The 16,007-nt window shown below is 59.3% G+C and overlaps 1 protein-coding gene across 3 annotated transcripts in view; it reads left to right on the top strand.

Annotated features, from left to right (window-relative positions):
- ELFN1 (extracellular leucine rich repeat and fibronectin type III domain containing 1) overlaps window positions 1-16,007 on the top strand; it is a 65,948-nt gene that overhangs the window by 36,522 nt on the left and 13,419 nt on the right. For all 3 annotated transcript variants that reach the window (XM_045993655.1, XM_045993657.1, XM_045993656.1), the window contains exon 2: window positions 2,416-2,550. The gene's annotated coding sequence lies outside the window, so the exon portion shown is untranslated. The remainder of the gene's footprint in view (window positions 1-2,415; window positions 2,551-16,007) is intronic.

Genomic DNA, 16,007 nt, shown 5'->3' with positions numbered 1-16,007 from the left:
GTTCTCCTTTCTGGACTCGGCAAGCTGCTCCCCCTGGAAACCTCCTCCCTGATCTGTCTACACTTCGCAGCCCCCCAGGGCCAGGGAGGCCCCGTGTGTCAGATCACCAGCTTTACCCAAACCCCACCCGCTGCAGATCCCACATTATCGACAAGGTGCTGAGACCCCTATGTTTCCTCAGCTGCGTTGCTGAGCGTGGTCTTAAAGCTCTCAGACCGACTCGGTTCCAGGAGGAGCTCAGGCCCAGAGAGGAAGGAGTGAGGCTTCCTGCCAGGCCCTGCGGGTCGACGGGGCTCGGAGCTTGTGCCAGGGATGGCACCGAGAGATGCCCTGGGTTGGGCCGATGAGGGTGAGAATGGGCGTGATCCAGGGGCCGGTGGGTCAGAGCAGCCCAGGCACGACCTGCCAGCCTGACCACCCTCTCTCAGCCCCTCCAGGCCGCATGCCGGTGGTGGTGGGGCGTGGGTGCTGGGCTACCACCTGGATCCTGCCTAGAGCCAGCATTTGGGAGGCCTGGGGTCCAGTGTGCCTGTGAGGAGAGTGGAGGGTGTGCGTGCATGCACAGACGTGCTCACGTGTGTGAGCAAGCACGTGGGATCCGGGGGTCTGCATGGGGTGCTCGTGGAGAGTGAGATCTCCAGCCCAGGCACCTAGCCCTCGGTTCTGAGAACAAAGCCCACTTGCAGGCCACAAGGCACCTCCGCGCTCACCCGGTTACCGCTTACACGTGTGGTACCCTGGGCTCATGTCCCACCTTCCCAGCTTTGCTGTGAGGTCTGAACGTGGCCAGGAACCTGCATCCCGGCCCTTCCTGTGGCCTGCCCAGGCTGCAACCACGCCTTGTGGTTCCGAAGCAGTTTCCTTGTGTAAAACCTGGGATTTTTTGCAAAGCGGGGCTGGGCATACCGTGAGCACTCAAGAAGCTTGCATCCCTGTTCCCCTCTGGCTTCACTCATGAAGGTCCTTGTAGTGGCCGGGGAGGCCGTTTTCAGGTTCCCGGGCCCAGGAGAGGAGAGCAGGCCCCGGCCGGGTGGGCAGCAGAGAGAGGGCCTTCCAGGCAGGCGACCCATGCAGGCAAAGGCCCGGAGGGGGAAGGAAGGAAGAGGCGTCCAGGTGCCTGGGCCCTGGTTCTCAGCCTTGGGGCCTCCTCTGGGACTGTGGGTGCGGAGAGCACGCTCTCTTTCTGTCCCAATCACCTTTTCCAAGACAGGTTTGGCCTTATTAGCATATTCAAATGCAGCCCATTATTATTTCAATTAGCTATTAGGTAATTAGCTCTAATTGATGAGCATTCCTCCACATCCCCACATATTTTTTGGTTATTTACATCTGCTTCTAAACCACAATTTCAGGTAATTACGTGCCACTCACTCAGACGTTTGCATGCGTGCGTGTGCACGCACACACACACACACACACACACACACACACACAAGCTCTTCCTCACACCACGGATTCCTTCTTGCCTTCCAGTTCCTGCTCCTGGCCCAGGAGCCTGGGGGTTCTTGGCAGGGGCGGTTTGCACAGCTGGGGCAAAGGGCCCCTCTGGCTCCTGTTCAGGCCCTCCTGAGGGTCACCAGCTGGCCTGCAGGGTCTCAGGGGAGTCCCCTTGTCCCGAAGGTGCCACTTGCTCCCCCATCCCGTGCTGCCATGCGAGTCGTTGGCATTGTGCCTCCGGGCTTGGTCTGACACTGCACCTTTGTGCTATGGCCTGGGACGTGGACATCATTCCCCGCCTCCACTTCCCTGTCTGCAGAATGGGGACCCAGTGCGCAGGAGTGTGGCTGAGCGGGGCATGTTTCCAGGTCCACGGTGAGCCTGTGCGTGGCTGCCAGGCCTGCTCCAGGGAAGGAAGGAAACGGAGGCATGCAGCCTCGCAGGCAGGTGGGGGAACCAGTCGTGGGCGGACTCGCTGGGGCAGTGCGAGCCTCGGCTTCCTGGCTGGTGCCCTCCCATGTCGTCGGGTGCCTGGTCTGGAATCCTTGCCGTCTGCTCCCCAGCAAAGACGCTCACTCGTGGTGTGGAGGTGGGGCCTGCAGGGAAAGGCCTTGCTCTGGGTCTTTGTGTAGGCCACCTCCATGGGGGGTGAGGAGGTCAGGGAATCAGAGCTGGTTTCCCTGCACACACCTGGGCTCCAGCAGTTGGGGGACCGAGCCGGAAACAGCAGCCGTGACCAAGCACCCCCACCCCCCCACCCTGCCTGTCTGACCTGCCAAAATCCTGCTTCAGGCCGCTCCTCTCTCTGCCCTCTGCCCTCAGGGGTGTGGGCCTCCCTGGTGTGCACGTGGAGGTTGACTCTCCGTGCATGGGGCCCACAGGACGGATGTCCCCATGGCTTCTGCACACGGGATCTTACTCAAGCTGAGATGGCTCCCTGCACCCTTCTCACCGGCGTCCCATTCTATCTCCCTGCAGTGGCAGCTGCTTGGGTGACCGTGTGCTGTTCCTCTGAGTCCTGGAAGGTGGAGAAGACGTGTATGACCCCCACAGGGAACCCTCCAGCCCATACTGCCCTGGCTTGCCGTTTTGCTGCTGCGCCCTAACCAGAAGGTAAGGGGCGCTCTAGCCCATCTGATGCGCTCAGCACACCCGGGGGTGGCGGGGGGGCGCGGGCAGAAAGTCCGGTCCTGAAGACCTGTGTGCTGGGGTCACCACGCAGGCGTAGGGGGAGCCGGGCTCAGGGTGAGGTTCAGCTGGCCCACGGAAACAGAGGTCCCCACATGGAGCTGATGCCCAGCCACTGGGGCATTCGGGCAGAGGAACGGGCTGTCTCAGTGGGTGCGCAGCGGGGTCGGGGCTCCGCCATCCCGCCCGGTGTGTTGGGTGCCGTGTGGGTTTCATCCTCTGCCACCTCGTGGAGCTGGGCGCCGTGCTGCACGCTTCCATTGCGTGTCATAGGCCGAGTGTACGACGTCCCGTGTGTTAACAGGGTCTCCTATGGAAAAAGTGACCCAGAATGCCAACTTGAGCGCCTTAGGAAGGGGCATCGGGCAGCCTTCCGGTGGCACAGCGGGTGTCCTCATGGCCTGGGGCGCTGGGCCTGCCAGGAGTTAGCTTCCTCAGCACTGTCCCAGGTCACAGAGCCCCTCTTGCCACCTGTGCATTGGACTCCGTCATCAGGGGCCCTTCCTGCAGGGCTGGGACTGACTTCTGTTTGCAAATCCAGTTCTGGCGCAGGTGTTTCTATCTGGGAGGTGGCCCATCTGTTGGAGCTGGGTTGTCCTGGCTCGCGCGACCAGCAGGGACTCAGTGACTCAATACCTTGAAATGTGGGTTTTTGGGTTCGGAGTTTTGCAATATGTCGCTTGCCTGCTGCACCCGGGCATCGCGATCGTGATACTCAGGCTCTTCCAATTCTGATGGACCAAGAGAGGGAGTGTTTGGGAATACAGGGCTCTGTCCTTGGCGACAGGGAGGAGTGGAGACTCTTAGAACTTCCAAGGGCATGCCTTCTTCTGCTGGTGTCAGACGGCTCCCCAGCCTTCTCCGTGGCTTTAGCAGGAGACTTCCAGGAGGGGAGCGCCGAGGAGGGAGGAGAGCCCACCACAAGAAAAGCAAGGCATTTTGGGCAGAGGGACCAGCTGGGGAAGAAGAGCTGAGGTGGGACAAGCTTAGTGTGTGTGAGGTTCACGGGGAGACCAGGCTCGCTGGAACCTGTGGGCGTGGGAGCTACGGGGTTGCAGGGCGGACAGGGGCTAGGTCACAGGGCGGGTGAAGCTGCCTGGTCATGTTTCTCCAGACGTCCATGGAGTGCCTGCATCTGCCAGACACTGTGGAGCTAGAGAGACACATCCCTCTAGGAGCGCCAAGTCTAGAATGAGGGAAGGGGTGTGAGGACGAACAGTTCGTTCCATGTGACGGCTGCCTCCCTTCAGCAGACATCAGGAAAGCCTGGGGTGAGGGGATGGGGTCTGACCCCATCCCTGCCACTCATTTCATGGGACAATGAACAGCACCTACTCCTCCATAGGCCTTAGTTTCCCTGTCTGAAACATGAGGGTGTCCCCAAGGACTGACCTGAAGGATGTCCCCTGAGGCTAAGAGATGCTGAGAGGGCAGCGTGTGTGGTCTGGGGTCGGGGTCAACTCTGACCGTGCCAGGACACAGAGACCCACGCAGCAGCAGGGCAGGCGGGCCATCACAGGCCGACAGCACCCCTCAGAGGTGCTTGGGTAGTTGGGGCTGGGCTGGGTGGACTTGACGGTGCTGACCCCAGGGCATGGGCCAGCCAGAGCAGGATTTTGGCCAAGACTCCTGGTGATAGCCCTGCGCTTTCCCACCTCTGTGCATTTGCCTAGAGCACCCTGTCTCCCCACTCTGCCTGTCTTTGGGGTGGTACGGGTGTCCCATAGACCCCATTCTGATGACTTCTGCATGTAGAGTATTGAAAGTCACCTACTACCTCTGACCTCCTGTTTCTTATCTGTAAAGTGGCGTAATAACCTCTCCCAGAAGGTGAGCATTCAGCAGGATGTGCAAGTTGTTCGGTATACATTAGGCACTTAATAAATGCTGGTGGGTGTGCCCCCTTTCTGAGCACAAGACAGCAGAGTCTCTGGGACGTCACCTCCGAGCAATGTTTATTCTCTCCCTTCTTCGCAGCCCACGCTCAGGCTCCCCTGAGTTGGTCCCGGGTCCCTGCAGCCCAGGGGGAGCCCAGCAGGCCTCAGCCCCCCGTCGGCCCCAGACCTGTCTGTCTCCGTCCTCTCCCTCACCTCCGGGCTGCGTGTTCTGCGCCTCCTGAGTCTGGCCGGTGGCAGTCGCTGAGCGAGTGTGCACCAAATGAATGGAGGGATGTTTCCCAGCCTGGCCCACCTAGGAGGCAGGTGGGAGACCAGATGGCCTGAGGCTCCTGCAGGGTCCAGCAGAGGCGTGTGGACACGACATGGTGGTTCAGGAACGTGGGTGTGGGGCGCACTGTTCCCGAGATCCCGCACAGACACAACGTTTTATCTTGCAGCGAGTTGAACTTTCTCAGTTCTATTCCTGCCTCCCTCCCTCCTCCGTTTCCTGGTCCTGAGGCCTTGTCCCTGGAAGTTGCTTTACTGAAGCAATGACTAAGAGGCCAGAAGGAGGCTGGCTTTTGTGTGTTCTGATGACCCCAGGTGACCTGCTGGCCCCCACCCAGTCCTGGGCTTGGTGCTGTATTCAGCACCAGGGACAGAGCCATGGCCAGCCCCACCTTGGGCCCCTGAGTGCCATGGAAGGCATGCTGGGGAAATGGGGTCTGGGGGCTGGGGTCAGCAAGGGTAGAGCCCAGCCTCCACTCTAAGACCCCTGCCCCCAGGCCTCAGTCTTCTTCTCTGGGAAGTGGGGGTGATGCTTTCCCCAGGACAGGCTGGCATGACACACGGGTGACTTGCCCACAGCCACCCACCTTCTCTCTTGCACGTCCTGCCCCTCCCCCAGCCTTCCGAAAGTCCCCCTTCCCTCCCCACCTTCCCAGAGCAGAGTTATTTATCTGCCTGATGGTGACAGGCGGCAGTGGCTGGAGTTAGAGCTGCTGTCCGGAGATCAGCTGGCAGGCTGCAGAGCAAACAGCCCGAGCTAATTAGCAAAAGGTCACTCCAGCTGCTCGAGCCCCGCTTCTGAAGTCAGGCCTCACAAGTCGGGCTGGAAGGAACCTGGGACTTTGAGTTAGTGGCTTGGTTACCAGGACAGCTTCAAACCCCTGGCCATGGCTCATCGCCTGACTGCCCAGCCCACGACTCTAGGCTCCGTTTGCCTAGAGATTCCCAGCACCAGGGGTCCAGCCGTCCGCCCCCTGCCCCAGGCTGGACAGTCTGCAGAGACTGTGTCCCCAGCTCGTGTCGGAGGGCGGGCCTCCCCCACAGGGCCCAGGGGCAGACTGTCCCCAGTGGCAGAAGTGTGGGGCTGGGCAGTAGCCTCCCACGTGCCCCCACATTCCCTCTGTGTTCTTGCTGTTTTTCTTTAAGTAAATTCACTTTTAAAAAACTTAAATAAATACATTTATTTAAAAGGGAAGTTTTATAGCACTACTACAAATGGAAAACAAGCCTCCTTTGCCATAAATAGAATTCATAATCATAAAAATAAATTCAGTGGAAACAAAACAATGTTATTAAATTCTAGTCGGATGCTGTAGCCCAGGGGAGGCTTGGAGCCCAAGGCCTGCTGTTGCTTTATTAAAAAGGGAGAACAGCAAGTGTGTAGAGGTGTTCAACACTTACCAGTCCCAAACCGAGACTTTCTTTTTGATGTAGTTAGAAGCCCTGAAAAGAATTACATTGAAGGTAACTTTCTTCGTAAAAGAATTCAGCATTATTTTCTGCTGCATCAGCCAGGGATTTGGTTTGGCTGCATGAAACGGAGACCCTGTCTTATGATTGAGCCCCGCATAGGGGTTCTCCTTTCTCGTGGAAATATAGGGTGGCTGTAGTGTTGGTGCACAGCCCAAGGAAGCTGTCAGTCATCACCCCACATAGACTTCTTTGACATTCTTAGCATTTGTCCTCATGGCCTCGAGATGGCAGCGGCTCCTCTAGCCATCATGTCTGCATTCCAGGCAGGAAAAGCAGTGGTGAAGAGAAAGGAGTGTGCTGGCTGAGTCGGTTCCTTGTTATCAGGAAGATCACGGTGGGCACTGGGGCCTGTGCTCTCGCCCACCATGACCACTGTTGCCTCACAGACGTTCTCACTGAAGAGTTCGCCTGTTGGCTATATATTGACATGCTGCCTGCCATTTTCCAGGCAGTAGACCTTGGCCGTGAGGTCACATGCTGGCATCTGTGGAAAGAGTCACAACCCGTCCCAGGACACCCTCCTGGGGCCTCCCCTTCCCCCATACCTGGCTTCTGCTGCCTACAGTGGGCCCAGCTCAGGGTGGACCCTGAGGTGTCTCCACTTCCCCTCCCTGAAGAGCAGGCTGCCCTCACCACCTGTGGGGCGGGGGCGGGGGGTGTTGCTAGAGAGGGTCCAGGCTCAAGTTGCCCACCTCTGGGCTGCCCTGGAAAGGGAGCAGCCCCTCCCCCTCCTCCACAGCTCTCTTGGGGTCCTGGTTTCCCATTCTCCCTCTCCAGCCTCCCTGAAGCCCCTCCTTGGCGGTTTGGTCTCTCAGCTGGCAGCCTGGCCGGCCACAGGGCTGCATTTCTGCTGCTATAGGTCTTAATTTGTTTTCTCATTTCCCTGTGGAATGCGTATCCTGGGTTCCTGGCTCTAATGAGCAGGAGAAGTGGGCGGGCCTCGGGGTGCCTCCCGCCTCTGGCCTCTCTCTGGCTTGCAGGCCCTGGGGACCCCTTCTCTGTCGGTGCAGGGCTCCTGACTTGGCCCCTCCTTGCCACGGCTTTGCTTTTTGGCCTGAGCTGCTTCTTGCCTCCTCCCATCATAGACGTTACTCCTGCCTCTGGCCTTTGGCCCCTATTTTTGCCACCAGTGCAGGGGTCCCTGCACTGCACTGCGGACCCCATTGCTAACCAGCTGTGCAGTCAGGGGCAAGTCACTTAACCTCTCTGTGTTCTTTGTGTGATGGGGACAACAGCAGCTTTTCCTCAGATTTCTGATCAAGTGAACGAGAGGCTCCCCACCTGTGCCTCTCCTGTCCTCCCCCCACTACCTCTGGCTTTGTGGATGTCCACATTCTGCACACATGTGTGTAAGCATCTCTGTGTAGGTGTCCCCATGACCCTGGGGGGCTGCAGTGCCTGTTGTCATCCTGCCCTGCCCCCTGGCTCCACGTGGTCAACGCCAGTGACTCACAGCGGCCTGACACCTCAGCCCTAGCCTGTGAACCCTGAATCCGGCATTGGAAGTGGGTCGGGGGTCTGCGGAGAGGGGGAGGGTCTGGCAGGGAGGCCTGGTGCAGCCATGGGGTTGATGGGAGAGGAGGGGAGCTGGTGGGAGAGAGAGGTTTGGAGCAGCCCAGAGGAAACGAGCAGATAGGGCTGTTTCTCACAGTAATGATCTGATACGGAGGGACGTGGCCCAAAGCTCTGGCAAGGCTTCTCTGCCAGGATGAGGGGGAGGACACAGTGGGCTGGGGGAGGTCTCCCTTCCTGAGCACCTACTCTGCACAGGCTTTCCATCCTAGTCCAGAAGACTCTGCACCACCTCTAGAACTGAGCCTTCCGGTCCAGGGGCCCTGAACAACTGCCCCAAGGTCTGCAGGTGGAGGGAGGTCACGAGTCCTGCCCAAGGCATGTGCCTGGGGATTCTGACATGCACCCACCTTGCGGAAGTATCTGGGCTCTCTGATGGAGAGGAGGGTACACAGAGCCACCTACAGGGACTCTGCTCCAGGCTGGCCCTCGCCCTGGCACATGGATGTTCCCAGCCTGGCCGCTTGGTGCTGGGCCCTGAAATGAGGTGTGTACATCGGCTGGCAGCTCTTCTGGGCTTGCCAGAGGCTGCTCTGAGTCTCCTGGGGAAGGCAGGTGGGGGCAGGGCCTGTGCTGCTGTCCTACTGTGTGCTCCCTGCAGAGGGACACCCCCACAAGCCTAGTTCTGGCTGGGGATGCGGCTCAGGTGGGCGTGGACACCCCCCCCCCCCCCCCAGATAGGACCGTGAGTACACACCAGGCTTGGAGCAACAGGGCTTCCCACATCTCCACTGTTCCAGGTGGGGCTTTGGACACAGCCCCCACCCCCTGACAGCAGGGCCTCGGGCAGGCTGTCATATCTCCTCCCAAACATCTCTGCCTTTCTGAGTCTGGGTTTGAGCGCTTCTGAGGCCGGCAGGGTTAGCCTTCCCCATTTCTGCCTCCAGGAGCATCTAGGCGGGCCTGAGCTGTCCAGGGTCCTGACCACCTGCACAGTGTCAGCGAGCTGAGTGCCGCCCGTCCTTCCTTGCCACGCCCTGGAGGTGAGCTCCCCACCAACAGTACCTGGTCAGGTAGCCCTGACCCCCTCTAGTGCCCCTTTCCGCATCCAGGGTCTGGTGTGGACACACGTGTCCGGGCGGATGTCTGTGGCTCAGAGATATCTCCCTTCCCCAGTCCCGCCCGCCCTGGTCCTGTCCGCAGTCCCTCCTCCGTGTGTGGCTAGGACAGGTCCCCCTGCACCTGTCCTGTGTGTGTGCTGTTGGAGCCCTTCATAGTTGGGCTGTGTGTGTTGTGGCTGGTGTCAGCACAGTGGACACGCACCTGCTACCCATGAGAATGCATCGTGATGCCAGCCCACATGTGGGATGGGCCACAGCCATGACAGCTCCCGGTTATTCTGCAGGGTCCCTGCAGACACACAGTTCAGGGTCACAGACCACACCTTCTACCTCGAAACAGCCCCTTCTCTGCTCCTGGCATCCGCACTTCTCTGGCCTTGACATGCTTCCTCTCATGTGCCCCCTTAGAAGTTGGTGCCCCTGAAATTCCTTCTCACGCTGCATCCGTTGTCCTGCCCTGGGGTCTGGGGTCAGCCACGTCCCCATGCGGATAGCGCTGGTTCTCTGCCCAGTGCGGGTCATGGGGACAGAGGAACCCCAAACCAGCACGGCTCTCTGAAGTTCTTAGAACCCAGGTGCACTCATGTCCCCAGCTCCCAGACCGATGGCTGGGCATCAGGGGCTCCCTGGGGCGGTCTGCATACCCTCCAGGGTAGGGCTTCTCCACGTCACTGAGGCAGGATGGCTTGTGCGTCTCTGCGGCTACTTGATAGCTTTCTGTCGTGGCTGCACTGCTGGGAGCTATCTGTCCGCCTGTGGACGAACGTTTGGGTACCGTCCAGTTTGGGGCTATCCCGAGTGCGACTGCTGTGTCCACCCTGGACTCCCGGATAGGTTCCTGTGCACTGTCAGGCATATCTCTGCCTCTCGGCTCCGCCCACATCCCTCCCTTGCCCCTCACTGACCGGGCTCCTGCCCCCTCTCCCGCGGACTGCAGATGCTTCTGCTCAATTCCCTGCACACCCACGGTTGTCCTGCAACCTTCCCTTTTCCATCAACAGCCAGAGTCGTCATACATCCTCTGCGCCAAACCTTCAGTGGCCCCCTATTGCCCCTGAGATAACATCCTGTCTCCGGCAGGGGTGCTGGGGTGAGATCAAGGCTCCCAGAAGCCTCACGGGTCTTTTCACCCCCACCCTTCTGGCTTTTCCGGCCTCCTTGGCCCTTTCCCTGCCCTGTCTCCCCCACTGCCTTTGTAGGGCTGGTCTTTTCTCTGTTCAAGTCTCTGCAGAAATGTCAGCTCTCTGGGGGAGCCCTCCTGGGCCCACAAGACCAGGCTGTGTCCCCAGCTGACCCACGTACTGGTTGAAACTTGGGCGTCCGTCTGCAGCCCATTAGCCCTGCCTCTGGCACGTGGCAGGGACCCGCTCGCCAGGTGTGGACTCTGAATGGGCAGGGCAGAGCTGCAGCCCCCATGGTGTGGGTGCACGATCGGGGAGCCCCAGAGTGGCATGGTCAGTCACCCAGCGGGTCCGCAGAATGAGGGGCCGCTGACACAGAGCCCGTGGGGACGTGCTCTGTTTTGTAAAGGCTCACGAGTGATGCTGACTGTTCTCCTGGTTCTAGGCACCTCCCCTGCTGGGGGCAGTGCCCTCTCTGACATCCAGCCTCTCCTTGCACACCTCTGGCGACAGGGAGCTCAGTCGCACACAGCAGCCCATTCCTTTCCAAAACATTTAAAAATGTATTATAAAATATTGCAGACGTCTCAAAGATTTAAGAAATCTCAAATAAATATTTCACTAATTATGAAATATTTAATACAGCTAAAGGTGTGAAGAGTGATAGCCTGAGTACCCGAACGCTGTCCCCTCCGGCTGTGTGTCAGTCCCCGCACGCTGCCTGGAACCTAGGGAAGCCCTGAAGGGGTGTGAGAAGACGGGTGTTCCAGTGTTCCCCGCCCCCCCACCCCTGCCGGAGCCTCCGTGTGCCCCTCTCAGACCACCCCCACCACCTTTCTTTCTGAACTTTCCATTGTGGTAAAATACACCAGAATTGGGCTCATGGGCTCTGTGTGCCCTGACCTTTGTGCAATGCCGCCTAGGTGTTTCCCAGTGAGGCCGCGTGTGTTAGACCTTGGTGAGCAGGCTCAGGGAACTCTCTGGGAGGGTAAAAGGGTCCACCCCAGGGCCTGGGGGGCCCTGCTCTGCAGGTGGCCTCTCAGCCAGACACCCCCACACCCTCTCTCCCACCTTCGCGTCCGTGCTCCGCCAGCTCCGTCACTTTCGGACGCGCCCTCCTGGGCCTGTTGGCTGCATGACGTGTGGGTAGGCACTGGGACTCTGGGGCCAAGGTGCCTGGGTTTCAACCCTGCTCCGTGACTACGCAGCTGTGGAAACTCAGCCAAGTTCATTAACAACTTCGTGTCTCTTCGGTTAGGTGGGTAATACTAGTTCCTGCTTCACAGGACTGGGCCCAGTACTAAATAGTTTGATAGACGAGAGTTTAGCTCCTAGAAGGTGCTGTAGGAGTGTGGGCTCTGGTCATGTTCCTTAGAGTCTGGAGCCAGACGCTCTGAGCACTGGCTGAGCCGTGCTGCCTAGAGCCGAGTCATCACCTCCTCTGTTCTCCCTGCTGTATCTCTATTAAGTTAGCCAGTTACCCTCTCAGGTGGCCACATCGACCTGTCCAACCAACTCTTGCCTCATTCTCTTCCCCATGGGTGATGTGGAGCCATGCTGACCCCTTCCTGGCGTGGTCTTTGCCCTGTGGTATTCGTCGAGCTGGAGGGAGTGCTTAGCTCCCAGTCCTGGCCTCCAGCCTCCCTCCCCTTCCTACAGGTTCTTGGAGTTCATCCAGGCTGCTGCTCACACCGGTGAGGACAGAGCCTGGAGACCTCCCCAGAGAGCCCTGTGAGTGCCCCCCAGCCCCTGGATGTGTTCTGCACCTCCCCCCACTCCGCGGTCACTCTGGGCGCGTGGTCACTCTGCTACCCAGGCACTGCCCTGTCTTGTGCATGCCTAATAACTGGCCCTATCCCCTATGGGAGGCCCGGTCCCCATGAATGTCACACTGTCCTCTAGGAGCCTTTGGGGAAGAGTGAGTGGGGGCAGGTGCCCTTGGCCTCCTAGCACCTGCCGGGCAGTCCAGGGACTGGGGTGGTGATCCCTGGAGTCCCAATGCTATGTCCCAGAGGGAGGCTGACTTCCCTGAGGTCCCCCTCGTAGCCGTCCCCGGGGCCTGACACTGCGTGGGGGGGTAGGGTGCGGGCGGCCGGGGGTGGGAAAGCAGCTCCCTCCACGCACAGAGGCGAGGCCGGTGGCTGGTGGAGTCTCGGGCGACAGACGGACAGACGGCCGGCCGACAGACGGAGGCCCAGAGCGAGGCGGGCAGGCGGTGAGGGGGCGGAGGCAGTGTGAACCGCAGCAGTAATGTGCTCGGCAATGAAGGATCGAGTCGCGGAGGGGAGCGTGTCCTCACACCCCACTTGGGTGCTTTCCAGCACTGTCAATTACGCCGAGAATTGAATGTCCTCCAGCTGCTCCGGCGGTCGGACTCCTGCCCGCCGCGAGACAATAATTAGACGCCCCTGTGTGCGTGCGGGTGTGTGCGCGTGAGGTGTCGTGGGGGCAGGCAGAGGGCCCAGGGCTGCGGGGTCGCACTCTGGGGACACACACGTGCGGTCACCACAGACACTTCCTCCTTGCGGGTCTCATGCCGCTCGATACAGGCCTCCCAGATCCTCACCTCGAAGCTGCCTGGGAGGGGGACCCGGGCCTCTGTCTCAGCCCAGCCCCCTGCCCACCACACTTCCTGGCTTCCAGTTTCACTGACCTTGGCCCTTTGAAGTCTCCACGAGAGGCTCTATTTAGAACAGCGGCATATGGACCTCGTTGGATTTCTTGCTCAGACATATGCTGGGAGGCTTGGCACAGCCAGTCGCGTTCCAATCCCCCTCCCCAGCCACACACACAGAGGGAGGCCTGGCTGGAGCAGTCCCCGGCCCCACATGCTGGTCCCCAGCATCCCTGGACCTCAGGGACATGGGTGGGACTGTGGGAGAGGGGAGCCCGCCATCTGAGGGCGTCTGCGGTCACTTCTCACCTGGGAAGGGTCCCCGAGCACCTCTTCTCCCACCACCCCCCCACCCCAGAACACAGACCAGTGGGCTGCTGGGGGTAGCATCAGGGAGAATGGAGCCTGTGTTCCCCGCCTAGAGGAGAGGCGGGGTGCTGCCAGGTGTCCCCTCCCCCGGACACCCGGGACATGTTCTGCGTGTTCTTAAAACATGTCTGTGTCCCTCCGTGGGTCAGAGGCTATGCCGCTGGCTGCCCAGCTCCCACCGGGACTTCCTTTCATGTCCCTGTCCAGCTGGCTGACTGCAGTCCCTTCCCCAGTGCCGTCTGGCAGGGGGCTCTGACCGTGCCCACGAGGGTTCATGCTCAGCTCCTTGCACTTAGGAACTCTGCTGTTCACACGGCAGGGAGAGCTGAGGCGTCCAGTTTGGTCCTTCCCCACCCTGAGCTTTCCAGCGAGAGCCCCGCCCCTTTGCAGTGTCCCTTTGGGCCAGAAAACCATGGGAAGCAGGGCCAGACTGAGCTCCCAGGGCCCTGACCCCCGGCTGGGCCCCCCAGCAGCCTCCACTCCCCTGCCGCCAGCCCGATGTTAGGGGGCAAGCTCTGGTCGGCTCCGTGGCTCCTGCCCCCGAGCTCCGGCCTCTCCCCACCCCCGCAGAGCGTCTCGATGACTAACAGCAGAGCGGCCCCTTCCAGATCAATCCCATTCCTGGTCTCACGGCTATAATTAATGTTTGCTGTGTCATTAGATTGATTTTTTATGGACTCCGAGAGCTGGCGGGGCCTCAGAGGGACAGCTGTGGGCCGACTGCAGCCCACCCCCTGGGAAAGGGGCCACCCAACCCTCCAGCTGCCCAGACCTGCCTGCACCCCCTGGACTTTGCATCAGCTCTTCCTCAGCCCTGTCCCCACATCCTGGCGGTAGCCAGAGCCTCACACGGCCCCGTCGGGTGCGGCATGGTACACGAACATGCGTGTCTTGCACAGGTCCCTTGGTGAACCTGCAGGCTCCGTGCACTGTTCCCACTTCCCAGAGGAGAGAAGATGCAGCCGAGAAAGTCCAACGGGTCTGGGGGCAGATGGTTTGCACCCCATGAGCCTCCGCTTTTGGGGACACCTGCCACACTGGGTCCCAGCCGTTCCCAGACTTGGCTGCATTTACCTGTGAGCAGGGGCCCATGGCCCCATTTGTCAGGGAGGTAAACTGAGCCTTGGAAGTGAAGGCATCTGCACAAACGCGCTGGCCTGCAGAGCACCAGGGCCTGAGTCACACATGGATCAGAAACCCTGTCGTCCAGGCCGCCGTCCAGGGGAGTGGGCACGGACTGGGCTTCCTTGACCCACACAGTGCAGGCGCCCCCCCCCCCGCCCGACTTGGCAGGCGCCCCCTCCTGGACTGTGATGTGATGCCCTGTGATGGGGGGGGGGGCTCTCCCGCTCCCGTTCTCGTTGCTGTCGTTGCTGTCCTGCTCACGCTCGCCTGACGCTTGGCCTTGTGTCATTATCTGTTGCCATGTAACAAACCACGCCGAAGCTTGTGGCTTTTGGTGGCAGCGGCTGTGTCCACGTGTCAGTGGCCGAGGGCCAGGCCCAGGACAGATAGGGCTCACTTCTGGCAGTGCTGGTGGCCACTGTGGTCAGGACCACCGGATTCAAGGGATGTAGAGAAAGATATCCCGTGCAGGGGTAGGTCAGGGTCCCAGGGTGGCAAGCGGACAGTGAGATGGTACCATCTTTCAGGGGTGTCCTTCCTGCCAAGCCCCTCACTTCTGCAGGTTTTCTCCTCAGAGTGGACATTCTGAGAGGGTCCAGGCCTTCCCTCATTTTGTGTTTTCCGTGCCCCTGATGCGTGACGTGACGTCCATCCATCTGCACGTGGCTGACAAGGAACACAGACCAGGAGACCCTGCAGGGTCCTCTCTGCAGGTGGTGTCACAATCCTGACCTCCCCCAGGCTGGTGTCACCTTTCCCAGAATACCTCCCTGCGGTGTACCTGCCTGGAGCCAACCCTGAATCATGAAAATCTGGAACATGCAAACGACGAACGCAGGGTGACAGTCACCAGTGGTCCGTGGTGTTTGCCCACATGGCTTCTGGGAGCATGTCCACCATGTAGGGGCCCCGAGCTCAGAGACCTGGGAGTCTCACTGGAGCAGGCAACTGCTGTCTGCAGGAAGTCACCCTGGCAAGAGAGAGTGAGAATGGCCCCAAACCCCAGACTGTGAACACCGTACAGAAATGAGACCTCACCCAGATCTCGCCCCTAGGGATGGGATCAGAAATCCTTGGTGAATTACACACAGATCCCGTTTCCCGGAATGTTAGGTCATCCGCCGTGATTAGGTAGGATTTATCAGAAGAATTCAGAGATGGCTTAATAGTGGGGAAACCTGTTAATATTATACATAACAACCTCAACAGGTTGGCCGTGGGACCCTGTTGAGAAATGACAAGAAGCATCTGACAAAATCTAGTGCTGGTTTCCGATCTTAAAGGAACTGCTAAAAATGGAACCGGGATGGTTTCTCATCCCGGTAAAGAAACTGCATCCCAACTTCACAGCCAGGACCATGCTAAATAATGAGATTTTTCAAATTCCTGGGAGTTCAAAAACTTTTATTTAAAAAAAAAACCACCACCAACAGAGCTCTTTATCATTGTCCAGAAATCCTGGACATAGCAATAAGACATGAAACAGAAATAAGTGCACTGTCTCTGGAAAAGAATTGTAATCATTTGCCGGCAGCCTGATCGGAGGCCTGAAGAAACCAAGAAGCCACTGAAGTGGTCACTGGAGAACTTGGTGAAAGTAGCGGGCTGGATAAAAAACAGACATACACAAGTCAGTAATTCTCATCCGTACCCGTGACAGCTGGTTGGAAAACATAATGAGATCAGCGGTCCCCGCTCACAGTGGCAACAACACAAACACCCCGTGGGATTCCCAGGAATGCAGTTATGAGAAAAATTTGAGATTGTCGTGCAGAACTCTGCGGAATCGTCCTGGGAGACCAGAGAGAAAGCGGACATCACGGGACAGGCCGTGCCGAAATATTACAATCCCGAAGGTTTCTTCCAAAGTTAATTTGTAGGC

This window comes from Meles meles, chromosome 21, assembly GCF_922984935.1.
Source record: "Meles meles chromosome 21, mMelMel3.1 paternal haplotype, whole genome shotgun sequence".
Taxonomy (NCBI): Eukaryota; Metazoa; Chordata; class Mammalia; order Carnivora; family Mustelidae; genus Meles; species Meles meles.
This window is presented reverse-complemented; position numbering and strand designations above follow the sequence as displayed.